Source organism: Anomaloglossus baeobatrachus, chromosome 3 (assembly GCF_048569485.1).
Source record: "Anomaloglossus baeobatrachus isolate aAnoBae1 chromosome 3, aAnoBae1.hap1, whole genome shotgun sequence".
Taxonomy (NCBI): domain Eukaryota; kingdom Metazoa; phylum Chordata; class Amphibia; order Anura; family Aromobatidae; genus Anomaloglossus; species Anomaloglossus baeobatrachus.
In genome coordinates, this window is record NC_134355.1 from 149,476,397 (window position 1) to 149,502,925 (window position 26,529).

At 34.0% G+C, this 26,529-nt stretch overlaps 21 non-coding genes across 21 annotated transcripts; all 21 read right to left on the reverse strand.

Annotated features, from left to right (window-relative positions):
* Positions 1–156: 156 nt before the first annotated feature.
* On the reverse strand, positions 157–239 carry TRNAL-UAA (transfer RNA leucine (anticodon UAA)). The gene has a single exon. It is a non-coding gene; the product is annotated as a tRNA-Leu (tRNA).
* Positions 240–1,051: 812 nt separating this feature from the next.
* TRNAL-UAA (transfer RNA leucine (anticodon UAA)) lies at positions 1,052–1,134 on the reverse strand. Its single transcript has one exon. It is a non-coding gene; the product is annotated as a tRNA-Leu (tRNA).
* A 1,225-nt stretch (positions 1,135–2,359) lies between these two features.
* TRNAL-UAA (transfer RNA leucine (anticodon UAA)) lies at positions 2,360–2,442 on the reverse strand. The gene has a single exon. It is a non-coding gene; the product is annotated as a tRNA-Leu (tRNA).
* An 812-nt stretch (positions 2,443–3,254) lies between these two features.
* Positions 3,255–3,337, reverse strand: TRNAL-UAA (transfer RNA leucine (anticodon UAA)). Its single transcript has one exon. It is a non-coding gene; the product is annotated as a tRNA-Leu (tRNA).
* A 1,638-nt stretch (positions 3,338–4,975) lies between these two features.
* On the reverse strand, positions 4,976–5,058 carry TRNAL-UAA (transfer RNA leucine (anticodon UAA)). Its single transcript has one exon. It is a non-coding gene; the product is annotated as a tRNA-Leu (tRNA).
* A 1,225-nt stretch (positions 5,059–6,283) lies between these two features.
* TRNAL-UAA (transfer RNA leucine (anticodon UAA)) lies at positions 6,284–6,366 on the reverse strand. The gene has a single exon. It is a non-coding gene; the product is annotated as a tRNA-Leu (tRNA).
* An 812-nt stretch (positions 6,367–7,178) lies between these two features.
* TRNAL-UAA (transfer RNA leucine (anticodon UAA)) lies at positions 7,179–7,261 on the reverse strand. The gene has a single exon. It is a non-coding gene; the product is annotated as a tRNA-Leu (tRNA).
* A 1,225-nt stretch (positions 7,262–8,486) lies between these two features.
* TRNAL-UAA (transfer RNA leucine (anticodon UAA)) lies at positions 8,487–8,569 on the reverse strand. Its single transcript has one exon. It is a non-coding gene; the product is annotated as a tRNA-Leu (tRNA).
* Positions 8,570–9,381: 812 nt separating this feature from the next.
* TRNAL-UAA (transfer RNA leucine (anticodon UAA)) lies at positions 9,382–9,464 on the reverse strand. Its single transcript has one exon. It is a non-coding gene; the product is annotated as a tRNA-Leu (tRNA).
* Positions 9,465–11,102: 1,638 nt separating this feature from the next.
* On the reverse strand, positions 11,103–11,185 carry TRNAL-UAA (transfer RNA leucine (anticodon UAA)). Its single transcript has one exon. It is a non-coding gene; the product is annotated as a tRNA-Leu (tRNA).
* Positions 11,186–12,410: 1,225 nt separating this feature from the next.
* Positions 12,411–12,493, reverse strand: TRNAL-UAA (transfer RNA leucine (anticodon UAA)). Its single transcript has one exon. It is a non-coding gene; the product is annotated as a tRNA-Leu (tRNA).
* Positions 12,494–13,718: 1,225 nt separating this feature from the next.
* On the reverse strand, positions 13,719–13,801 carry TRNAL-UAA (transfer RNA leucine (anticodon UAA)). The gene has a single exon. It is a non-coding gene; the product is annotated as a tRNA-Leu (tRNA).
* A 1,632-nt stretch (positions 13,802–15,433) lies between these two features.
* Positions 15,434–15,516, reverse strand: TRNAL-UAA (transfer RNA leucine (anticodon UAA)). The gene has a single exon. It is a non-coding gene; the product is annotated as a tRNA-Leu (tRNA).
* Positions 15,517–16,328: 812 nt separating this feature from the next.
* TRNAL-UAA (transfer RNA leucine (anticodon UAA)) lies at positions 16,329–16,411 on the reverse strand. The gene has a single exon. It is a non-coding gene; the product is annotated as a tRNA-Leu (tRNA).
* Positions 16,412–17,636: 1,225 nt separating this feature from the next.
* On the reverse strand, positions 17,637–17,719 carry TRNAL-UAA (transfer RNA leucine (anticodon UAA)). Its single transcript has one exon. It is a non-coding gene; the product is annotated as a tRNA-Leu (tRNA).
* A 1,639-nt stretch (positions 17,720–19,358) lies between these two features.
* On the reverse strand, positions 19,359–19,441 carry TRNAL-UAA (transfer RNA leucine (anticodon UAA)). The gene has a single exon. It is a non-coding gene; the product is annotated as a tRNA-Leu (tRNA).
* A 1,225-nt stretch (positions 19,442–20,666) lies between these two features.
* On the reverse strand, positions 20,667–20,749 carry TRNAL-UAA (transfer RNA leucine (anticodon UAA)). Its single transcript has one exon. It is a non-coding gene; the product is annotated as a tRNA-Leu (tRNA).
* A 1,225-nt stretch (positions 20,750–21,974) lies between these two features.
* Positions 21,975–22,057, reverse strand: TRNAL-UAA (transfer RNA leucine (anticodon UAA)). The gene has a single exon. It is a non-coding gene; the product is annotated as a tRNA-Leu (tRNA).
* A 1,225-nt stretch (positions 22,058–23,282) lies between these two features.
* Positions 23,283–23,365, reverse strand: TRNAL-UAA (transfer RNA leucine (anticodon UAA)). The gene has a single exon. It is a non-coding gene; the product is annotated as a tRNA-Leu (tRNA).
* Positions 23,366–24,177: 812 nt separating this feature from the next.
* TRNAL-UAA (transfer RNA leucine (anticodon UAA)) lies at positions 24,178–24,260 on the reverse strand. The gene has a single exon. It is a non-coding gene; the product is annotated as a tRNA-Leu (tRNA).
* A 1,226-nt stretch (positions 24,261–25,486) lies between these two features.
* Positions 25,487–25,569, reverse strand: TRNAL-UAA (transfer RNA leucine (anticodon UAA)). The gene has a single exon. It is a non-coding gene; the product is annotated as a tRNA-Leu (tRNA).
* Positions 25,570–26,529: the final 960 nt, after the last annotated feature.

Sequence of the window (26,529 nt, forward strand, 5' to 3'; positions counted from 1 at the left end):
AGAGCTTCAGTTTATTATAAAACCTCCACTCAATTAATTGCAATATTCATGGTTATTACAGGTATACAACTGTGCTACCGAGCAACAATATCTTTCCTGCTGTTCAGACCTATATAAATTTTGAGATGCCTTGAAGATTTTCAAGAGTAAAACACATACCAGGAGTGGGGTTCGTACCCACGCGGATACATATCCATTGGATCTTAAGTCCAACGCCTTAACCACTCGGCCATCCTGGTGGCTGTCTGTCAGCCTTTAGATTGTAACTGGAGCTGATGATTGATAAAAATAGTGCAATCATTAAATTTGCACTAACAGATAGCTTTATTTTATAAGGCGACTTATCAAGAGCTGTAGACCGGCCACCAATGTAGACCATACTCTTCACTGGAAATTTCATACTCCAACTTTAACTTTCCTCTGTATATTGGCTTTCATTTTTGCTCTATGTTTAGAAAGATGACCAAAACTGATCATTGGAATAAAATGTTACCTGGATTTATCAACAACGCTAAGTTAAAAAAATCTAGTTTCCTAATACAAATTAATCTTTCCACATAATGTCAATGACAAGATCGTCACTTCACTATACTCCATGTTTTCCTAAGCACATTTAACATTTCATCACTACCTATGCACCCTGTCCTTTTCCTTTTTTGATCTAACCTTTCTAGAAGACCATATTTTATACAAATTTCTTTTATCATACTTCTGATTCGCTCATATTATTTTGACATCATGTGCTTTAAAACTTCTTTTGGAGCTACAGTATGATTGTTTACCTTAATAAATCAACTACATCTTTTTCCCAAAACATTCCACATTTGGTTTTTTTAGATGTCGATTCTTTGGTTGAAACTTGAAACTTCCTCTAGTGATCATCATACGTCGTACTAGAGCTTCAGTTTATTATAAAACCTCCACTCAATTAATTGCAATATTCATGGTTATTACAGGTATACAACTGTGCTACCGAGCAACAATATCTTTCCTGCTGTTCAGACCTATGTAGATTTTGAGATGCCTTGACGATTTTCAAGAGTAAAACTCATACCAGGAGTGGGGTTCGAACCCACGCGGATACATATCCATTGGATCTTAAGTCCAACGCCTTAACCACTCGGCCATCCTGGTGGTTGTGTGGCAGCCTTTTGATTGTAACTGGAGCTGATGATTGATAAAAATAGTGCAATCATTAAATCTGCACTAACAGATAGATTTATTTTATAAGGCGACTTATCAAGAGCTGTAGACCGGCCACCAATGTAGACCATACTCTTCACTGGATATTTCATACTCCAACTTTAACTTTCCTCTGTATATTGGCTTTCATTTTTGCTCTATGTTTAGAAAGATGACCAAAACTGATCAATGGAATAAAATGTTACCTGGATTTATCAACAACGCTAAGTTAAAAAAATCGAGTTTCCTAATACAAATTAATCTTTCCACATAATGTCAATGACAAGTTTGTCACTTCACTATACCCCATGTTTTCCTAAGCATATTTAACATTTCATCACTACCTATGCACCCTGTCCTTTTCCTTTTTTGATCTAACCTTTCTAGAAGACCATATGTTATACAAATTTCTTTTATCATACTTTTGATAAATTTGCACTAACAGATAGCTTTATTTTATAAGGTGACTTATCAAGAGCTGTAGACCGGCCACCAATGTAGACCATACTCTTCACTGGAAATTTCATACTCCAACTTTTACTTTCCTCTGTATATTGGCTTTCAATTTTGCTCTATGTTTAGAAAGATGACCAAAACTGATCATTGGAATAAAATGTTACCTGGATTTATCAACAACGCTAAGTAAAAAAATCGAGTTTCCTAATACAAATTAATCTTTACACATAATGTCAATGACAAGTTCGTCTCTTCACTATACCTTATGTTTTCCTAAGTAGATTTAACATTTCATCACTACCTATGCACCCTGTCCTTTTCCTTTTTTGATCTAACCTTTCTAGAAGACCATATTTTATACAAATTTCTTTTATCATACTTCTGATTCGCTCATATTATTTTGACATCATGTGCTTTAAAACTTCTTTTGGAGCTTCAGTATGATTGTTTACCTTAATAAATCAACTACATCTTTTTCTCAAAACATTCCACATTTGTTTTTTTTAGATGTCTTTTCTTTGGTTGAAACTTGAAACTTCCTCTAGTGATCATCATACGTCGTACTAGAGCTTCAGTTTATTATAAAACCTCCACTCAATTAATTGCAATATTCATGGTTATTACAGGTATACAACTGTGCTACCGAGCAACAATATCTTTCCTGCTGTTCAGACCTATATAAATTTTGAGATGCCTTGAAGATTTTCAAGAGTAAAACACATACCAGGAGTGGGGTTCGAACCCACGCGGATACATATCCATTGGATCTTAAGTCCAACGCCTTAACCACTCGGCCATCCTGGTGGCTGTGTGTCAGCTTTTAGATTGTAACTGGAGCTGATGATTGATAAAAATAGTGCAATCATTAAATTTGCACTAACAGATAGCTTTATTTTATAAGGCGACTTATCAAGAGCTGTAGACCGGCCACCAATGTAGACCATACTCTTCACTGGAAATTTCATACTCCAACTTTAACTTTCCTCTGTATATTGGCTTTCATTTTTGCTCTATGTTTAGAAAGATGACCAAAACTGATCATTGGAATAAAATGTTACCTGGATTTATCAACAACGCTAAGTTAAAAAAATCTAGTTTCCTAATACAAATTAATCTTTCCACATAATTTCAATGACAAGATCGTCACTTCACTATACTCCATGTTTTCCTAAGCACATTTAACATTTCATCACTACCTATGCACCCTGTCCTTTTCATTTTTTGATCTAACCTTTCTAGAAGACCATATTTTATACAAATTTCTTTTATCATACTTCTGATTCGCTCATATTATTTTGACATCATGTGCTTTAAAACTTCTTTTGGAGCTACAGTATGATTGTTTACCTCAATAAATCAACTACATCTTTTTCCCAAAACATTCCACATTTGTTTTTTTTAGATGTCTATTCTTTGGTTGAAACTTGAACCTTCCTCTAGTGATCATCATACGTCGTACTAGAGCTTCAGTTTATTATAAAACCTCCACTCAATTAATTGCAATATTCATGGTTATTACAGGTATACAACTGTGCTACCGAGCAACAATATCTTTCCTGCTGTTCAGACCTATGTAGATTTTGAGATGCCTTGACGATTTTCAAGAGTAAAACTCATACCAGGAGTGGGGTTCGAACCCACACGGATACATATCCATTGGATCTTAAGTCCAACGCCTTAACCACTCGGCCATCCCGGTGGTTGTGTGGCGGCCTTTAGATTGTAACTGGAGCTGATGATTGATAAAAATAGTGCAATCATTAAATTTGCACTAACAGATAGATTTATTTTATAAGGCGACTTATCAAGAGCTGTAGACCGGCCACCAATGTAGACCATACTCTTCACTGGATATTTCATACTCCAACTTTAACTTTCCTCTGTATATTGGCTTTCATTTTTGCTCTATGTTTAGAAAGATGACCAAAACTGATCATTGGAATAAAATGTTACCTGGATTTATCAACAACGCTAAGTTAAAAAAATCGAGTTTCCTAATACAAATTAATCTTTCCACATAATGTCAATGACAAGTTTGTCACTTCACTATACCCCATGTTTTCCTAAGCAAATTTAACATTTCATCACTACCTATGCACCCTGTCCTTTTCCTTTTTTGATCTAACCTTTCTAGAAGACCATATGTTATACAAATTTCTTTTATCATACTTTTGATAAATTTGCACTAACAGATAGCTTTATTTTATAAGGTGACTTATTAAGAGCTGTAGACCGGTCACCAATAAAGACCATACTCTTCACTGGAAATTTCATACTCCAACTTTGACTTTCCTCTGTACATTGGCTTTCAATTTTGCTCTATGTTTAGAAAGATGACCAAAACTGATCATTGGAATAAAATGTTACCTGGATTTATCAACAACGCTAAGTTAAAAAATCGAGTTTCCTAATACAAATTAATCTTTCCACATAATGTCAATGACAAGTTTGTCACTTCACTATACCCCATGTTTTCCTAAGCATATTTAACATTTCATCACTACCTATGCACCGTGTCCTTTTCCTTTTTTGATCTAACCTTTCTAGAAGACCATATGTTATACAAATTTCTTTTATCATACTTTTGATTAATTTGCACTAACAGATAGCTTTATTTTATTAGGTGACTTATCAAGAGCTGTAGACCGGTCACCAATGTAGACCATACTCTTCACTGGAAATTTCATACTCCAACTTTTACTTTCCTCTGTATATTGGCTTTCAATTTTGCTCTATGTTTAGAAAGATGACCAAAACTGATCATTGGAATAAAATGTTACCTGGATTTATCAACAACGCTAAGTTAAAAAATCGAGTTTCCTAATACAAATTAATCTTTCCACAAAATGTCAATGACAAGTTCGTCTCTTCACTATACCTTATGTTTTCCTAAGTAGATTTAACATTTCATCACTACCTATGCACCGTGTCCTTTTGCTTTTTTGATCTAACCTTTCTAGAAGACCATATTTTATACAAATTTCTTTTATCATACTTCTGATTCGCTCATATTATTTTGACATCATGTGCTTTAAAACTTCTTTTGGAGCTACAATATGATTGTTTACCTCAATAAATCAACTACATCTTTTTCCCAAAACATTCCACATTTGTTTTTTTTAGATGTCTATTCTTTGGTTGAAACTTGAAACTTCCTCTAGTGATCATCATACGTCGTACTAGAGCTTCAGTTTATTATAAAACCTCCACTCAATTAATTGCAATATTCATGGTTATTACAGGTATACAACTGTGCTACCGAGCAACAATATCTTTCCTGCTGTTCAGACCTATGTAGATTTTGAGATGCCTTGAAGATTTTCAAGAGTAAAACTCATATCAGGAGTGGGGTTCGAACCCACGCGGATACATATCCATTGGATCTTAAGTCCAACGCCTTAACCACTCGGCCATCCTGGTGGTTGTGTGGCAGCCTTTAGATTGTAACTGGAGCTGATGATTGATAAAAATAGTGCAATCATTAAATTTGCACTAACAGATAGCTTTATTTTATAAGGCGATTTATCAAGAGCTGTAGACCGGCCACCAATGTATACCATACGCTTCACTGGATATTTCATACTCCAACTTTAACTTTTCTCTGTATATTGGCTTTCATTTTTGCTCTATGTTTAGAAAGATGACCAAAACTGATCATTGGAATAAAATGTTACCTGGATTTATCAACAACGCTAAGTTAAAAAAATCGAGTTTCCTAATACAAATTAATCTTTCCACATAATGTCAATGACAAGTTTGTCACTTCACTATACCCCATGTTTTCCTAAGCAAATTTAACATTTCATCACTACCTATGCACCCTGTCCTTTTCCTTTTTTGATCTAACCTTTCTAGAAGACCATATGTTATACAAATTTCTTTTATCATACTTTTGATAAATTTGCACTAACAGATAGCTTTATGTTATAAGGTGACTTATCAAGAGCTGTAGACCGGTCACCAATGTAGACCATACTCTTCACTGGAAATTTCATACTCCAACTTTTACTTTCCTCTGTATATTGGCTTTCAATTTTGCTCTATGTTTAGAAAGATGACCAAAACTGATCATTGGAATAAAATGTTACCTGGATTTATCAACAACGCTAAGTTAAAAAATCGAGTTTCCTAATATAAATTAATCTTTACACATAATGTCAATGACAAGTTGGTCTCTTCACTATACCTTATGTTTTCCTAAGTAGATTTAACATTTCATCACTACCTATGCACCCTGTCCTTTTCCTTTTTTGATCTAACCTTTCTAGAAGACCATATTTTATACAAATTTCTTTTATCATACTTCTAATTCGCTCATATTATTTTGACATCATGTGCTTTAAAACTTCTTTTGCAGCTTCAGTATGATTGTTTACCTTAATAAATCAACTACATCTTTTTCTCAAAACATTCCACATTTGTTTTTTTTAGATGTCTTTTCTTTGGTTGAAACTTGAAACTTCCTCTAGTGATCATCATACGTCGTACTAGAGCTTCAGTTTATTATAAAACCTCCACTCAATTAATTGCAATATTCATGGTTATTACAGGTATACAACTGTGCTACCGAGCAACAATATCTTTCCTGCTGTTCAGACCTATATAAATTTTGAGATGCCTTGAAGATTTTCAAGAGTAAAACACATACCAGGAGTGGGGTTCGTACCCACGCGGATACATATCCATTGGATCTTAAGTCCAACGCCTTAACCACTCGGCCATCCTGGTGGCTGTCTGTCAGCCTTTAGATTGTAACTGGAGCTGATGATTGATAAAAATAGTGCAATCATTAAATTTGCACTAACAGATAGCTTTATTTTATAAGGCGACTTATCAAGAGCTGTAGACCGGCCACCAATGTAGACCATACTCTTCACTGGAAATTTCATACTCCAACTTTAACTTTCCTCTGTATATTGGCTTTCATTTTTGCTCTATGTTTAGAAAGATGACCAAAACTGATCATTGGAATAAAATGTTACCTGGATTTATCAACAACGCTAAGTTAAAAAAATCTAGTTTCCTAATACAAATTAATCTTTCCACATAATGTCAATGACAAGATCGTCACTTCACTATACTCCATGTTTTCCTAAGCACATTTAACATTTCATCACTACCTATGCACCCTGTCCTTTTCCTTTTTTGATCTAACCTTTCTAGAAGACCATATTTTATACAAATTTCTTTTATCATACTTCTGATTCGCTCATATTATTTTGACATCATGTGCTTTAAAACTTCTTTTGGAGCTACAGTATGATTGTTTACCTTAATAAATCAACTACATCTTTTTCCCAAAACATTCCACATTTGGTTTTTTTAGATGTCGATTCTTTGGTTGAAACTTGAAACTTCCTCTAGTGATCATCATACGTCGTACTAGAGCTTCAGTTTATTATAAAACCTCCACTCAATTAATTGCAATATTCATGGTTATTACAGGTATACAACTGTGCTACCGAGCAACAATATCTTTCCTGCTGTTCAGACCTATGTAGATTTTGAGATGCCTTGACGATTTTCAAGAGTAAAACTCATACCAGGAGTGGGGTTCGAACCCACGCGGATACATATCCATTGGATCTTAAGTCCAACGCCTTAACCACTCGGCCATCCTGGTGGTTGTGTGGCAGCCTTTTGATTGTAACTGGAGCTGATGATTGATAAAAATAGTGCAATCATTAAATCTGCACTAACAGATAGATTTATTTTATAAGGCGACTTATCAAGAGCTGTAGACCGGCCACCAATGTAGACCATACTCTTCACTGGATATTTCATACTCCAACTTTAACTTTCCTCTGTATATTGGCTTTCATTTTTGCTCTATGTTTAGAAAGATGACCAAAACTGATCAATGGAATAAAATGTTACCTGGATTTATCAACAACGCTAAGTTAAAAAAATCGAGTTTCCTAATACAAATTAATCTTTCCACATAATGTCAATGACAAGTTTGTCACTTCACTATACCCCATGTTTTCCTAAGCATATTTAACATTTCATCACTACCTATGCACCCTGTCCTTTTCCTTTTTTGATCTAACCTTTCTAGAAGACCATATGTTATACAAATTTCTTTTATCATACTTTTGATAAATTTGCACTAACAGATAGCTTTATTTTATAAGGTGACTTATCAAGAGCTGTAGACCGGCCACCAATGTAGACCATACTCTTCACTGGAAATTTCATACTCCAACTTTTACTTTCCTCTGTATATTGGCTTTCAATTTTGCTCTATGTTTAGAAAGATGACCAAAACTGATCATTGGAATAAAATGTTACCTGGATTTATCAACAACGCTAAGTAAAAAAATCGAGTTTCCTAATACAAATTAATCTTTACACATAATGTCAATGACAAGTTCGTCTCTTCACTATACCTTATGTTTTCCTAAGTAGATTTAACATTTCATCACTACCTATGCACCCTGTCCTTTTCCTTTTTTGATCTAACCTTTCTAGAAGACCATATTTTATACAAATTTCTTTTATCATACTTCTGATTCGCTCATATTATTTTGACATCATGTGCTTTAAAACTTCTTTTGGAGCTTCAGTATGATTGTTTACCTTAATAAATCAACTACATCTTTTTCTCAAAACATTCCACATTTGTTTTTTTTAGATGTCTTTTCTTTGGTTGAAACTTGAAACTTCCTCTAGTGATCATCATACGTCGTACTAGAGCTTCAGTTTATTATAAAACCTCCACTCAATTAATTGCAATATTCATGGTTATTACAGGTATACAACTGTGCTACCGAGCAACAATATCTTTCCTGCTGTTCAGACCTATATAAATTTTGAGATGCCTTGAAGATTTTCAAGAGTAAAACACATACCAGGAGTGGGGTTCGAACCCACGCGGATACATATCCATTGGATCTTAAGTCCAACGCCTTAACCACTCGGCCATCCTGGTGGCTGTGTGTCAGCTTTTAGATTGTAACTGGAGCTGATGATTGATAAAAATAGTGCAATCATTAAATTTGCACTAACAGATAGCTTTATTTTATAAGGCGACTTATCAAGAGCTGTAGACCGGCCACCAATGTAGACCATACTCTTCACTGGAAATTTCATACTCCAACTTTAACTTTCCTCTGTATATTGGCTTTCATTTTTGCTCTATGTTTAGAAAGATGACCAAAACTGATCATTGGAATAAAATGTTACCTGGATTTATCAACAACGCTAAGTTAAAAAAATCTAGTTTCCTAATACAAATTAATCTTTCCACATAATTTCAATGACAAGATCGTCACTTCACTATACTCCATGTTTTCCTAAGCACATTTAACATTTCATCACTACCTATGCACCCTGTCCTTTTCATTTTTTGATCTAACCTTTCTAGAAGACCATATTTTATACAAATTTCTTTTATCATACTTCTGATTCGCTCATATTATTTTGACATCATGTGCTTTAAAACTTCTTTTGGAGCTACAGTATGATTGTTTACCTCAATAAATCAACTACATCTTTTTCCCAAAACATTCCACATTTGTTTTTTTTAGATGTCTATTCTTTGGTTGAAACTTGAACCTTCCTCTAGTGATCATCATACGTCGTACTAGAGCTTCAGTTTATTATAAAACCTCCACTCAATTAATTGCAATATTCATGGTTATTACAGGTATACAACTGTGCTACCGAGCAACAATATCTTTCCTGCTGTTCAGACCTATGTAGATTTTGAGATGCCTTGACGATTTTCAAGAGTAAAACTCATACCAGGAGTGGGGTTCGAACCCACACGGATACATATCCATTGGATCTTAAGTCCAACGCCTTAACCACTCGGCCATCCCGGTGGTTGTGTGGCAGCCTTTAGATTGTAACTGGAGCTGATGATTGATAAAAATAGTGCAATCATTAAATTTGCACTAACAGATAGATTTATTTTATAAGGCGACTTATCAAGAGCTGTAGACCGGCCACCAATGTAGACCATACTCTTCACTGGATATTTCATACTCCAACTTTAACTTTCCTCTGTATATTGGCTTTCATTTTTGCTCTATGTTTAGAAAGATGACCAAAACTGATCATTGGAATAAAATGTTACCTGGATTTATCAACAACGCTAAGTTAAAAAAATCGAGTTTCCTAATACAAATTAATCTTTCCACATAATGTCAATGACAAGTTTGTCACTTCACTATACCCCATGTTTTCCTAAGCAAATTTAACATTTCATCACTACCTATGCACCCTGTCCTTTTCCTTTTTTGATCTAACCTTTCTAGAAGACCATATGTTATACAAATTTCTTTTATCATACTTTTGATAAATTTGCACTAACAGATAGCTTTATTTTATAAGGTGACTTATTAAGAGCTGTAGACCGGTCACCAATAAAGACCATACTCTTCACTGGAAATTTCATACTCCAACTTTGACTTTCCTCTGTACATTGGCTTTCAATTTTGCTCTATGTTTAGAAAGATGACCAAAACTGATCATTGGAATAAAATGTTACCTGGATTTATCAACAACGCTAAGTTAAAAAATCGAGTTTCCTAATACAAATTAATCTTTCCACATAATGTCAATGACAAGTTTGTCACTTCACTATACCCCATGTTTTCCTAAGCATATTTAACATTTCATCACTACCTATGCACCGTGTCCTTTTCCTTTTTTGATCTAACCTTTCTAGAAGACCATATGTTATACAAATTTCTTTTATCATACTTTTGATTAATTTGCACTAACAGATAGCTTTATTTTATTAGGTGACTTATCAAGAGCTGTAGACCGGTCACCAATGTAGACCATACTCTTCACTGGAAATTTCATACTCCAACTTTTACTTTCCTCTGTATATTGGCTTTCAATTTTGCTCTATGTTTAGAAAGATGACCAAAACTGATCATTGGAATAAAATGTTACCTGGATTTATCAACAACGCTAAGTTAAAAAATCGAGTTTCCTAATACAAATTAATCTTTCCACAAAATGTCAATGACAAGTTCGTCTCTTCACTATACCTTATGTTTTCCTAAGTAGATTTAACATTTCATCACTACCTATGCACCGTGTCCTTTTGCTTTTTTGATCTAACCTTTCTAGAAGACCATATTTTATACAAATTTCTTTTATCATACTTCTGATTCGCTCATATTATTTTGACATCATGTGCTTTAAAACTTCTTTTGGAGCTACAATATGATTGTTTACCTCAATAAATCAACTACATCTTTTTCCCAAAACATTCCACATTTGTTTTTTTTAGATGTCTATTCTTTGGTTGAAACTTGAAACTTCCTCTAGTGATCATCATACGTCGTACTAGAGCTTCAGTTTATTATAAAACCTCCACTCAATTAATTGCAATATTCATGGTTATTACAGGTATACAACTGTGCTACCGAGCAACAATATCTTTCCTGCTGTTCAGACCTATGTAGATTTTGAGATGCCTTGAAGATTTTCAAGAGTAAAACTCATATCAGGAGTGGGGTTCGAACCCACGCGGATACATATCCATTGGATCTTAAGTCCAACGCCTTAACCACTCGGCCATCCTGGTGGTTGTGTGGCAGCCTTTAGATTGTAACTGGAGCTGATGATTGATAAAAATAGTGCAATCATTAAATTTGCACTAACAGATAGCTTTATTTTATAAGGCGATTTATCAAGAGCTGTAGACCGGCCACCAATGTATACCATACGCTTCACTGGATATTTCATACTCCAACTTTAACTTTTCTCTGTATATTGGCTTTCATTTTTGCTCTATGTTTAGAAAGATGACCAAAACTGATCATTGGAATAAAATGTTACCTGGATTTATCAACAACGCTAAGTTAAAAAAATCGAGTTTCCTAATACAAATTAATCTTTCCACATAATGTCAATGACAAGTTTGTCACTTCACTATACCCCATGTTTTCCTAAGCAAATTTAACATTTCATCACTACCTATGCACCCTGTCCTTTTCCTTTTTTGATCTAACCTTTCTAGAAGACCATATGTTATACAAATTTCTTTTATCATACTTTTGATAAATTTGCACTAACAGATAGCTTTATGTTATAAGGTGACTTATCAAGAGCTGTAGACCGGTCACCAATGTAGACCATACTCTTCACTGGAAATTTCATACTCCAACTTTTACTTTCCTCTGTATATTGGCTTTCAATTTTGCTCTATGTTTACAAAGATGACCAAAACTGATCATTGGAATAAAATGTTACCTGGATTTATCAACAACGCTAAGTTAAAAAATCGAGTTTCCTAATACAAATTAATCTTTCCACATAATGTCAATGACAAGTTCGTCTCTTCACTATACCTTATGTTTTCCTAAGTAGATTTAACATTTCATCACTACCTATGCACCCTGTCCTTTTCCTTTTTTGATCTAACCTTTCTAGAAGACCATATTTTATACAAATTTCTTTTATCATACTTCTGATTCGCTCATATTATTTTGACATCATGTGCTTTAAAACTTCTTTTGGAGCAACAGTATGATTGTTTACCTCAATAAATCAAGTACATCTTTTTCCCAAAACATTCCACATTTGTTTTTTTTAGATGTCTATTCTTTGGTTGAAACTTTAAACTTCCTCTAGTGATCATCATACGTCGTACTAGAGCTTCAGTTTATTATAAAACCTCCACTCAATTAATTGCAATATTCATGGTTATTACAGGTATACAACTGTGCTACCGAGCAACAATATCTTTCCTGCTGTTCAGACCTATGTAGATTTTGAGATGCCTTGAAGATTTTCAAGAGTAAAACTCATACCAGGAGTGGGGTTCGAACCCACGCGGATACATATCCATTGGATCTTAAGTCCAATGCCTTAACCACTCGGCCATCCTGGTGGTTGTGTGGCAGCCTTTAGATTGTAACTGGAGCTGATGATTGATAAAAATAGTGCAATCATTAAATTTGCACTAACAGATAGATATATTTTATAAGGCGATTTATCAAGAGCTGTAGACCGGCCACCAATGTATACCATACGCTTCACTGGATATTTCATACTCCAACTTTAACTTTTCTCTGTATATTGGCTTTCATTTTTGCTCTATGATTAGAAAGATGACCAAAACTGATCATTGGAATAAAATGTTACCTGGATTTATCAACAACGCTAAGTTAAAAAAATCGAGTTTCCTAATACAAATTAATCTTTCCACATAATGTCAATGACAAGTTTGTCACTTCACTATACCCCATGTTTTCCTAAGCAAATTTAACATTTCATCACTACCTATGCACCGTGTCCTTTTCCTTTTTTGATCTAACCTTTCTAGAAGACCATATGTTATATAAATTTCTTTTATCATACTTTTGATAAATTTGCACTAACAGATAGCTTTATTTTATAAGGTGACTTATCAAGAGCTGTAGACCGGTCACCAATGTAGACCATACTCTTCACTGGAAATTTCATACTCCAACTTTTACTTTCCTCTGTATATTGGCTTTCAATTTTGCTCTATGTTTAGAAAGATGACCAAAACTGATCATTGGAATAAAATGTTACCTGGATTTATCAACAACGCTAAGTTAAAAAATCGAGTTTCCTAATACAAATTAATCTTTCCACATAATGTCAATGACAAGTTCGTCTCTTCACTATACCTTATGTTTTCCTAAGTAGATTTAACATTTCATCACTACCTATGCACCCTGTCCTTTTCCTTTTTTGATCTAACCTTTCTAGAAGACCATATTTTATACAAATTTCTTTTATCATACTTCTGATTCGCTCATATTATTTTGACATCATGTGCTTTAAAACTTCTTTTGGAGCTTCAGTATGATTGTTTACCTTAATAAATCAACTACATCTTTTTCTCAAAACATTCCACATTTGTTTTTTTTAGATGTCTTTTCTTTGGTTGAAACTTGAAACTTCCTCTAGTGATCATCATACGTCGTATTAGAGCTTCAGTTTATTATAAAACCTCCACTCAATTAATTGCAATATTCATGGTTATTACAGGTATACAACTGTGCTACCGAGCAACAATATCTTTCCTGCTGTTCAGACCTATATAAATTTTGAGATGCCTTGAAGATTTTCAAGAGTAAAACACATACCAGGAGTGGGGTTCGAACCCACGCGGATACATATCCATTGGATCTTAAGTCCAACGCCTTAATCACTCGGCCATCCTGGTGGCTGTGTGTAAGTCTTTAGATTGTAACTGGAGCTGATGATTGATAAAAATAGTGCAATCATTAAATTTGCACTAACAGATAGCTTTATTTTATAAGGCGACTTATGAAGAGCTGTAGACCGGCCACCAATGTAGACCATACTCTTCACTGGAAATTTCATACTCCAACTTTAACTTTCCTCTGTATATTGGCTTTCATTTTTGCTCTATGTTTAGAAAGATGACCAAAACTGATCATTGGAATAAAATGTTACCTGGATTTATCAACAACGCTAAGTTAAAAAATCGAGTTTCCTAATACAAATTAATCTTTCCACATAATGTCAATGACTAATTCGTCTCTTCACTATACCTTATGTTTTCCTAAGTAGATTTAACATTTCATCACTACCTATGCACCCTGTCCTTTTCCTTTTTTGATCTAACCTTTCTAGAAGACCATATGTTATACAAATTTCTTTTATCATACTTTTGATAAATTTGCACTAACAGATAGCTTTATTTTATAAGGTGACTTATCAAGAGCTGTAGACCGGTCACCAATGTAGACCATACTCTTCACTGGAAATTTCATACTCCAACTTTTACTTTCCTCTGTATATTGGCTTTCATTTTTGCTCTATGTTTAGAAAGATGACCAAAACTGATCAATGGAATAAAATGTTACCTGGATTTATCAACAACGCTAAGTTAAAAAAATCGAATTTCCTAATACAAATTAATCTTTCCACATAACGTCAATGACAAGTTTGTCACTTTACTATACCCCATGTTTTCCTAAGCATATTTAACATTTCATCACTACCTATGCACCCTGTCCTTTTCCTTTTTTGATCTAACCTTTCTAGAAGACCATATGTTATACAAATTTCTTTTATCATACTTTTGATAAATTTGCACTAACAGATAGCTTTATTTTATAAGGTGACTTATCAAGAGCTGTAGACCGGTCACCAATGTAGACCATACTCTTCACTGGAAATTTCATACTCCAACTTTTACTTTCCTCTTTATATTGGCTTTCAATTTTGCTCTATGTTTAGAAAGATGACCAAAACTGATCATTGGAATAAAATGTTACCTGGATTTATCAACAACGCTAAGTTAAAAAATCGAGTTTCCTAATACAAATTAATCTTTACACATAATGTCAATGACAAGTTCGTCTCTTCACTATACCTTATGTTTTCCTAAGTAGATTTAACATTTCATCACTACCTATGCACCCTGTCCTTTTTTGATCTAACCTTTCTAGAAGACCATATTTTATACAAATTTCTTTTATCATACTTCTGATTCGCTCATATTATTTTGACATCATGTGCTTTAAAACTTCTTTTGGAGCTTCAGTATGATTGTTTACCTTAATAAATCAACTACATCTTTTTCTCAAAACATTCCACATTTGTTTTTTTTAGATGTCTTTTCTTTGGTTGAAACTTGAAACTTCCTCTAGTGATCATCATACGTCGTACTAGAGCTTCAGTTTATTATAAAACCTCCACTCAATTAATTGCAATATTCATGGTTATTACAGGTATACAACTGTGCTACCGAGCAACAATATCTTTCCTGCTGTTCAGACCTATATAAATTTTGAGATGCCTTGAAGATTTTCAAGAGTAAAACGCATACCAGGAGTGGGGTTCGAACCCACGCGGTTACATATCCATTGGATCTTAAGTCCAACGCCTTAACCACTCGGCCATCCTGGTGGCTGTGTGTCAGCCTTTAGATTGTAAATGGAGCTGATGATTGATAAAAATAGTGCAATCATTAAATTTGCACTAACAGATAGCTTTATTTTATAAGGCGACTTATCAAGAGCTGTAGACCGGCCACCAATGTAGACCATACTCTTCACTGGAAATTTCATACTCCAACTTTAACTTTCCTCTGTATATTGGCTTTCATTTTTGCTCTATGTTTAGAAAGATGACCAAAACTGATCATTGGAATAAAATGTTACCTGGATTTATCAACAACGCTAAGTTAAAAAAATCGAGTTTCCTAATACAAATTAATCTTTCCACATAATGTCAATGACAAGATCGTCACTTCACTATACTCCATGTTTTCCTAAGCACATTTAACATTTCATCACTACCTATGCACCCTGTCCTTTTCCTTTTTTGATCTAACCTTTCTAGAAGACCATATTTTATACAAATTTCTTTTATCATACTTCTGATTCGCTCATATTATTTTGACATCAGGTGCTTTAAAACTTCTTTTGGAGCTACAGTATGATTGTTTACCTCAATAAATCAACTACATCTTTTTCCCAAAACATTCCACATTTGTTTTTTTTAGATGTCTATTCTTTGGTTGAAACTTGAAACTTCCTCTAGTGATCATCATACGTCGTACTAGAGCTTCAGTTTATTATAAAACCTCCACTCAATTAATTGCAATATTCATGGTTATTACAGGTATACAACTGTGCTACCGAGCAACAATATCTTTCCTGCTGTTCAGACCTATGTAGATTTTGAGATGCCGTGACGATTTTCAAGAGTAAAACTCATACCAGGAGTGGGGTTCGAACCCACGCGGATACATATCCATTGGATCTTAAGTCCAACGCCTTAACCACTCGGCCACCCTGGTGGTTGTGTGGCAGCCTTTAGATTGTAACTGGAGCTGATGATTGATAAAAATAGTGCAATCATTAAATTTGCACTAACAGATAGATTTATTTTATAAGGTGACTTATCAAGAGCTGTAGACCGGCCACCAATGTAGACCATACTCTTCACTGGATATTTCATACTCCAACTTTAACTTTCCTCTGTATATTGGCTTTCATTTTTGCTCTATGTTTAGAAAGATGACCAAAACTGATCATTGGAATAAAATGTTACCTGGATTTATCAACAACGCTAAGTTAAAAAAATCGAGTTTCCTAATACAAATTAATCTTTCCACATAATGTCAATGACAAGTTTGTCACTTCACTATACCCCATGTTTTCCTAAGCATATTTAACATTTCATCACTACCTATGCACCCTGTCCTTTTCCTTTTTTGATCTAACCTTTCTAGAAGACCATATGTTATACAAATTTCTTTTATCATACTTTTGATAAATTTGCACTAACAGATAGCTTTATTTTATAAGGTGACTTATCAAGGGCTGTAGACCGGTCACCAATGTAGACCATACTCTTCACTGGAAATTTCATACTCCAACTTTAACTTTCCTCTGTATATTGGCTTTCAATTTTGCTCTATGTTTAGAAAGATGACCAAAACTGATCATTGGAATAAAATGTTACCTGGATTTATCAACAACGCTAAGTTAAAAAATCGAGTTTCCTAATACAAATTAATCTCTACACATAATGTCAATGACAAGTTCGTCTCTTCACTATACCTTATGTTTTCCTAAGTAGATTTAACATTTCATCACTACCTATGCACCCTGTCCTTTTCCTTTTTTGATCTAACCTTTCTAGAAGACCATATTTTATACAAATTTCTTTTATCATACTTCTGATTCGCTCATAATATTTTGACATCATGTGCTTTAAAACTTCTTTTGGAGCTTCAGTATGATTGTTTACCTTAATAAATCAACTACATCTTTTTCTCAAAACATTCCACATTTGTTTTTTTTAGATGTCTTTTCTTTGGTTGAAACTTGAAACTTCCTCTAGTGATCATCATACGTCGTACTAGAGCTTCAGTTTATTATAAAACTTCCACTCAATTAATTGCAATATTAATGGTTATTACAGGTATACAACTGTGCTACCGAGCAACAATATCTTTCCTGCTGTTCAGACCTATATAAATTTTGAGATGCCTTGAAGATTTTCAAGAGTAAAACGCATACCAGGAGTGGGGTTCGAACCCACGCGGATACATATCCATTGGATCTTAAGTCCAACGCCTTAACCACTCGGCCATCCTGGTGGTTGTGTGGCAGCCTTTAGATTGTAACTGGAGCTGATGATTGATAAAAATAGTGCAATCATTAAATTTGCACTAACAGATAGATTTATTTTATAAGGCGACTTATCAAGAGCTGTAGACCGGCCACCAATGTAGACCATACTCTTCACTGGATATTTCATACTCCAACTTTAACTTTCCTCTGTATATTGGCTTTCATTTTTGCTCTATGTTTAGAAAGATGACCAAAACTGATCAATGGAATAAAATGTTACCTGGATTTATCAACAACGCTAAGTTAAAAAAATCGAGTTTCCTAATACAAATTAATCTTTCCACATAATGTCAATGACAAGTTTGTCACTTCACTATACCCCATGTTTTCCTAAGCATATTTAACATTTCATCACTACCTATGCACCCTGTCCTTTTCCTTTTTTGATCTAACCTTTCTAGAAGACCATATGTTATACAAATTTCTTTTATCATACTTTTGATAAATTTGCACTAACAGATAGCTTTATTTTATAAGGTGACTTATCAAGAGCTGTAGACCGGTCACCAATGTAGACCATACTCTTCACTGGAAATTTCATACTCCAACTTTAACTTTCCTCTGTATATTGGCTTTCATTTTTGCTCTATGTTTAGAAAGATGACCAAAACTGATCAATGGAATAAAATGTTACCTGGATTTATCAACAATGCTAAGTTAAAAAAATCGAGTTTCCTAATACAAATTAATCTTTCCACATAATGTCAATGACAAGTTTGTCACTTCACTATACCCCATGTTTTCCTAAGCATATTTAACATTTCATCACTACCTATGCACCCTGTCCTTTTCCTTTTTTGATCTAACCTTTCTAGAAGACCATATGTTATACAAATTTCTTTTATCATACTTTTGATAAATTTGCACTAACAGATAGCTTTATTTTATAAGGTGACTTATCAAGAGCTGTAGACCGGTCACCAATGTAGACCATACTCTTCACTGGAAATTTCATACTCCAACTTTTACTTTCCTCTGTATATTGGCTTTCAATTTTGCTCTATGTTTAGAAAGATGACCAAAACTGATCATTGGAATAAAATGTTACCTGGATTTATCAACAACGCTAAGTTAAAAAATCGAGTTTCCTAATACAAATTAATCTTTCCACATAATGTCAATGACAAGATCGTCACTTCACTATACTCCATGTTTTCCTAAGCACATTTAACATTTCATCACTACCTATGCACCCTGTCCTTTTCCTTTTTTGATCTAACCTTTCTAGAAGACCATATTTTATACAAATTTCTTTTATCATACTTCTGATTCGCTCATATTATTTTGACATCATGTGCTTTAAAACTTCTTTTGGAGCTACAGTATGATTGTTTACCTCAATAAATCAACTACATCTTTTTCCCAAAACATTCCACATTTGTTTTTTTTAGATGTCTATTCTTTGGTTGAAACTTGAAACTTCCTCTAGTGATCATCATACGTCGTACTAGAGTTTCAGTTTATTATAAAACCTCCACTCAATTAATTGCAATATTCATGGTTATTACAGGTATACAACTGTGCTACCGAGCAACAATATCTTTCCTGCTGTTCAGAACTATGTAGATTTTGAGATGCCTTGACGATTTTCAAGAGTAAAACTCTTACCAGGAGTGGGGTTCGAACCCACGCGGATACATATCTATTGGATCTTAAGTCCAACGCCTTAACCACTCGGCCATCCTGGTGGTTGTGTGGCAGCCTTTAGATTGTAACTGGAGCTGATGATTGATAAAAATAGTGCAATCATTAAATTTGCACTAACAGATAGATTTATTTTATAAGGCGACTTATCAAGAGCTGTAGACCGGCCACCAATGTAGACCATACTCTTCACTGGATATTTCATACTCCAACTTTAACTTTCCTCTGTATATTGGCTTTCATTTTTGCTCTATGTTTAGAAAGATGACCAAAACTGATCAATGGAATAAAATGTTACCTGGATTTATCAACAACGCTAAGTTAAAAAAATCGAGTTTCCTAATACAAATTAATCTTTCCACATAATGTCAATGACAAGTTTGTCACTTCACTATACCCCATGTTTTCCTAAGCATATTTAACATTTCATCACTACCTATGCACCCTGTCCTTTTCCTTTTTTGATCTAACCTTTCTAGAAGACCATATGTTATACAAATTTCTTTTATCATACTTTTGATAAATTTGCACTAACAGATAGCTTTATTTTATAAGGTGACTTATCAAGAGCTGTAGACCGGCCACCAATGTAGACCATACTCTTCACTGGAAATTTCATACTCCAACTTTTACTTTCCTCTGTATATTGGCTTTCAATTTTGCTCTATGTTTAGAAAGATGACCAAAACTGATCATTGGAATAAAATGTTACCTGGATTTATCAACAACGCTAAGTAAAAAAATCGAGTTTCCTAATACAAATTAATCTTTACACATAATGTCAATGACAAGTTCGTCTCTTCACTATACCTTATGTTTTCCTAAGTAGATTTAACATTTCATCACTACCTATGCACCCTGTCCTTTTCCTTTTTTGATCTAACCTTTCTAGAAGACCATATTTTATACAAATTTCTTTTATCATACTTCTGATTCGCTCATATTATTTTGACATCATGTGCTTTAAAACTTCTTTTGGAGCTTCAGTATGATTGTTTACCTTAATAAATCAACTACATCTTTTTCTCAAAACATTCCACATTTGTTTTTTTTAGATGTCTTTTCTTTGGTTGAAACTTGAAACTTCCTCTAGTGATCATCATACGTCGTACTAGAGCTTCAGTTTATTATAAAACCTACACTCAATTAATTGCAATATTCATGGTTATTACAGGTATACAACTGTGCTACCGAGCAACAATATCTTTCCTGCTGTTCAGACCTATATAAATTTTGAGATGCCTTGAAGATTTTCAAGAGTAAAACGCATACCAGGAGTGGGGTTCGAACCCACGCAGATACATATCCATTGGATCTTAAGTCCAACGCCTTAACCACTCGGCCATCCTGGTGGCTGTGTGTCAGCCTTTAGATTGTAACTGGAGCTGATGATTGATAAAAATAGTGCAATCATTAAATTTGCACTAACAGATAGCTTTATTTTATAAGGCGACTTATCAAGAGCTGTAGACCGGCCACCAATGTAGACCATACTCTTCACTGGAAATTTCATACTCCAACTTTAACTTTCCTCTGTATATTGGCTTTCATTTTTGCTCTATGTTTAGAAAGATGACCAAAACTGATCAATGGAATAAAATGTTACCTGGATTTATCAACAACGCTAAGTTAAAAAAATCGAGTTTCCTAATACAAATTAATCTTTCCACATAATGTCAATGACAAGTTTGTCACTTCACTATACCCCATGTTTTCCTAAGCATATTTAACATTTCATCACTACCTATGCACCCTGTCCTTTTCCTTTTTTGATCTAACCTTTCTAGAAGACCATATGTTATACAAATTTCTTTTATCATACTTTTGATAAATTTGCACTAACAGATAGCTTTATTTTATAAGGTGACTTATCAAGAGCTGTAGACCGGTCACCAATGTAGACCATACTCTTCACTGGAAATTTCATACTCCAACTTTTACTTTCCTCTGTATATTGGCTTTCAATTTTGCTCTATGTTTAGAAAGATGACCAAAACTGATCATTGGAATAAAATGTTGCCTGGATTTATCAACAACGCTAAGTTAAAAAATCGAGTTTCCTAATACAAATTAATCTTTACACATAATGTCAATGACAAGTTCGTCTCTTCACTATACCTTATGTTTTCCTAAGTAGATTTAACATTTCATCACTACCTATGCACCCTGTCCTTTTCCTTTTTTGATCTAAACTTTCTAGAAGACCATATTTTATACAAATTTCTTTTATCATACTTCTGATTCGCTCATATTATTTTGACATCATGTGCTTTAAAACTTCTTTTGGAGCTTCAGTATGATTGTTTACCTTAATAAATCAACTACATCTTTTTCTCAAAACATTCCACATTTGTTTTTTTTAGATGTCTATTCTTTGGTTGAAACTTGAAACTTCCTCTAGTGATCATCATACGTCGTACTAGAGCTTCAGTTTATTATAAAACCTCCACTCAATTAATTGCAATATTCATGGTTATTACAGGTATACAACTGTGCTACCGAGCAACAATATCTTTCCTCCTGTTCAGACCTATGTAGATTTTGAGATGCCTTGACGATTTTCAAGAGTAAAACTCATACCAGGAGTGGGGTTCGAACCCACGCGGATACATATCCATTGGACCTTAAGTCCAACGCCTTAACCACTCGGCCATCCTGGTGGTTGTGTGGCAGCCTTTTGATTGTAACTGGAGCTGATGATTGATAAAAATAGTGCAATCATTAAATTTGCACTAACAGATAGATTTATTTTATAAGGCGACTTATCAAGAGCTGTAGACCGGCCACCAATGTAGACCATACTCTTCACTGGATATTTCATACTCCAACATTAACTTTCCTCTGTATATTGGCTTTCATTTTTGCTCTATGTTTAGAAAGATGACCAAAACTGATCATTGGAATAAAATGTTACCTGGAGTTATCAACAACGCTAAGTTAAAAAAATCGAGTTTCCTAATACAAATTAATCTTTCCACATAATGTCAATGACAAGTTTGTCACTTCACTATACCCCATGTTTTCCTAAGCATATTTAACATTTCATCACTACCTATGCACCCTGTCCTTTTCCTTTTTTGATCTAACCTTTCTAGAAGACCATATGTTATACAAATTTCGTTTATCATACTTTTGATAAATTTGCACTAACAGATAGCTTTATTTTATAAGGTGACTTATCAAGAGCTGTAGACCGGTCACCAATGTAGACCATACTCTTCACTGGAAATTTCATACTCCAACTTTTACTTTCCTCTGTATATTGGCTTTCAATTTTGCTCTATGTTTAGAAAGATGACCAAAACTGATCATTGGAATAAAATGTTACCTGGATTTATCAACAACGCTAAGTTAAAAAATCGAGTTTCCTAATACAAATTAATCTTTACACATAATGTCAATGACAAGTTCGTCTCTTCACTATACCTTATGTTTTCCTAAGTAGATTTAACATTTCATCACTACCTATGCACCCTGTCCTTTTCCTTTTTTGATCTAACCTTTCTAGAAGACCATATTTTATACAAATTTCTTTTATCATACTTCTGATTCGCTCATATTATTTTGACATCATGTGCTTTAAAACTTCTTTTGGAGCTTCAGTATGATTGTTTACCTTAATAAATCAACTACATCTTTTTCTCAAAACATTCCACATTTGTTTTTTTTAGATGTCTATTCTTTGGGTGAAACTTGAAACTTCCTCTAGTGATCATCATACGTCGTACTAGAGCTTCAGTTTATTATAAAACCTCCACTCAATTAATTGCAATATTCATGGTTATTACAGGTATACAACTGTGCTACCGAGCAACAATATCTTTCCTGCTGTTCAGACCTATATAAATTTTGAGATGCCTTGAAGATTTTCAAGAGTAAAACGCATACCAGGAGTGGGGTTCGAACCCACGCGGATACATATCCATTGGATCTTAAGTCCAACGCCTTAACCACTCGGCCATCCTGGTGGCTGTGTGTCAGCCTTTAGATTGTAACTGGAGCTGATGATTGATAAAAATAGTGCAATCATTAAATTTGCACTAACAGATAGCTTTATTTTATAAGGCGACTTATGAAGAGCTGTAGACCGGCCACCAATGTAGACCATACTCTTCACTGGAAATTTCATACTCCAACTTTAACTTTCCTCTGTATATTGGCTTTCATTTTTGCTCTATGTTTAGAAAGATGACCAAAACTGATCATTGGAATAAAATGTTACCTGGATTTATCAACAACGCTAAGTTAAAAAAATCGAGTTTCCTAATACAAATTAATCTTTCCACATAATGTCAATGACAAGATCGTCACTTCACTATACTCCATGTTTTCCTAAGCACATTTAACATTTCATCACTACCTATGCACCCTGTCCTTTTCCTTTTTTGATCTAACCTTTCTAGAAGACCATATTTTATACAAATTTCTTTTATCATACTTCTGATTCGCTCATATTATTTTGACATCATGTGCTTTAAAACTTCTTTTGGAGCTACAGTATGATTGTTTACCTCAATAAATCAACTACATCTTTTCCCCAAAACATTCCACATTTGTTTTTTTTAGATGTCTATTCTTTGGTTGAAACTTGAAACTTCCTCTAGTGATCATCATACGTCGTACTAGAGCTTCAGTTTATTATAAAACCTCCACTCAATTAATTGCAATATTCATGGTTATTACAGGTATACAACTGTGCTACCGAGCAACAATATCTTTCCTGCTGTTCAGACGTATGTAGATTTTGAGATGCCTTGACGATTTTCAAGAGTAAAACTCATACCAGGAGTGAGGTTCGAACCCACGCGGATACATATCCATTGGATCTTAAGTCCAACGCCTTAACCACTCGGCCATCCTGGTGGTTGTGTGGCAGCCTTTAGATTGTAACTGGAGCTGATGATTGATAAAAATAGTGCAATCATTAAATTTGCACTAACAGATAGATTTATTTTATAAGGCGACTTATCAAGAGCTGTAGACCGGCCACCAATGTAGACCATACTCTTCACTGGATATTTCATACTCCAACTTTAACTTTCCTCTGTATATTGGCTTTCATTTTTGCTCTATGTTTAGAAAGATGACCAAAACTGATCAATGGAATAAAATGTTACCTGGATTTATCAACAACGCTAAGTTAAAAAAATCGAGTTTCCTAATACAAATTAATCTTTCCACATAATGTCAATGACAAGTTTGTCACTTCACTATACCCCATGTTTTCCTAAGCATATTTAACATTTCATCACTACCTATGCACCCTGTCCTTTTCCTTTTTTGATCTAACCTTTCTAGAAGACCATATGTTATACAAATTTCTTTTATCATACTTTTGATAAATTTGCACTAACAGATAGCTTTATTTTATAAGGTGACTTATCAAGAGCTGTAGACCGGTCACCAATGTAGACCATACTCTTCACTGGAAATTTCATACTCCAACTTTTACTTTCCTCTGTATATTGGCTTTCAATTTTGCTCTATGTTTAGAAAGATGACCAAAACTGATCATTGGAATAAAATGTTACCTGGATTTATCAACAACGCTAAGTTAAAAAAATCGAGTTTCCTAATACAAATTAATCTTTCCACATAATGTCAATGACAAGATCGTCACTTCACTATACTCCATGTTTTCCTAAGCACATTTAACATTTCATCACTACCTATGCACCCTGTCCTTTTCATTTTTTGATCTAACCTTTCTAGAAGACCATATTTTATACAAATTTCTTTTATCATACTTCTGATTCGCTCATATTATTTTGACATCATGTGCTTTAAAACTTCTTTTGGAGCTACAGTATGATTGTTTACCTCAATAAATCAACTACATCTTTTTCCCAAAACATTCCACATTTGTTTTTTTTAGATGTCTATTCTTTGGTTGAAACTTGAACCTTCCTCTAGTGATCATCATACGTCGTACTAGAGCTTCAGTTTATTATAAAACCTCCACTCAATTAATTGCAATATTCATGGTTATTACAGGTTTACAACTGTGCTACCGAGCAACAATATCTTTCCTGCTGTTCAGACCTATGTAGATTTTGAGATGCCTTGACGATTTTCAAGAGTAAAACTCATACCAGGAGTGGGGTTCGAACCCACGCGGATACATATCCATTGGATCTTAAGTCCAACGCCTTAACCACTCGGCCATCCTGGTGGTTGTGTGGCAGCCTTTAGATTGTAACTGGAGCTGATGATTGATAAAAATAGTGCAATCATTAAATTTGCACTAACAGATAGATTTATTTTATAAGGCGACTTATCAAGAGCTGTAGACCGGCCACCAATGTAGACCATACTCTTCACTGGATATTTCATACTCCAACTTTAACTTTCCTCTGTATATTGGCTTTCATTTTTGCTCTATGTTTAGAAAGATGACCAAAACTGATCAATGGAATAAAATGTTACCTGGATTTATCAACAACGCTAAGTTAAAAAAATCGAGTTTCCTAATACAAATTAATCTTTCCACATAATGTCAATGACAAGTTTGTCACTTCACTATACCCCATGTTTTCCTAAGCATATTTAACATTTCATCACTACCTATGCACCCTGTCCTTTTCCTTTTTTGATCTAACCTTTCTAGAAGACCATATGTTATACAAATTTCTTTTATCATACTTTTGATAAATTTGCACTAACAGATAGCTTTATTTTATAAGGTGACTTATCAAGAGCTGTAGACCGGTCACCAATGTAGACCATACTCTTCACTGGAAATGTCATACTCCAACTTTAACTTTCCTCTGTATATTGGCTTTCATTTTTGCTCTATGTTTAGAAAGATGACCAAAACTGATCAATGGAATAAAATGTTACCTGGATTTATCAACAACGCTAAGTTAAAAAAATCGAGTTTCCTAATACAAATTAATCTTTCCACATAATGTCAATGACAAGATCGTCACTTCACTATACTCCATGTTTTCCTAAGCACATTTAACATTTCATCACTACCTATGCACCCTGTCCTTTTCATTTTTTGATCTAACCTTTCTAGAAGACCATATTTTATACAAATTTCTTTTATCATACTTCTGATTCGCTCATATTATTTTGACATCATGTGCTTTAAAACTTCTTTTGGAGCTACAGTATGATTGTTTACCTC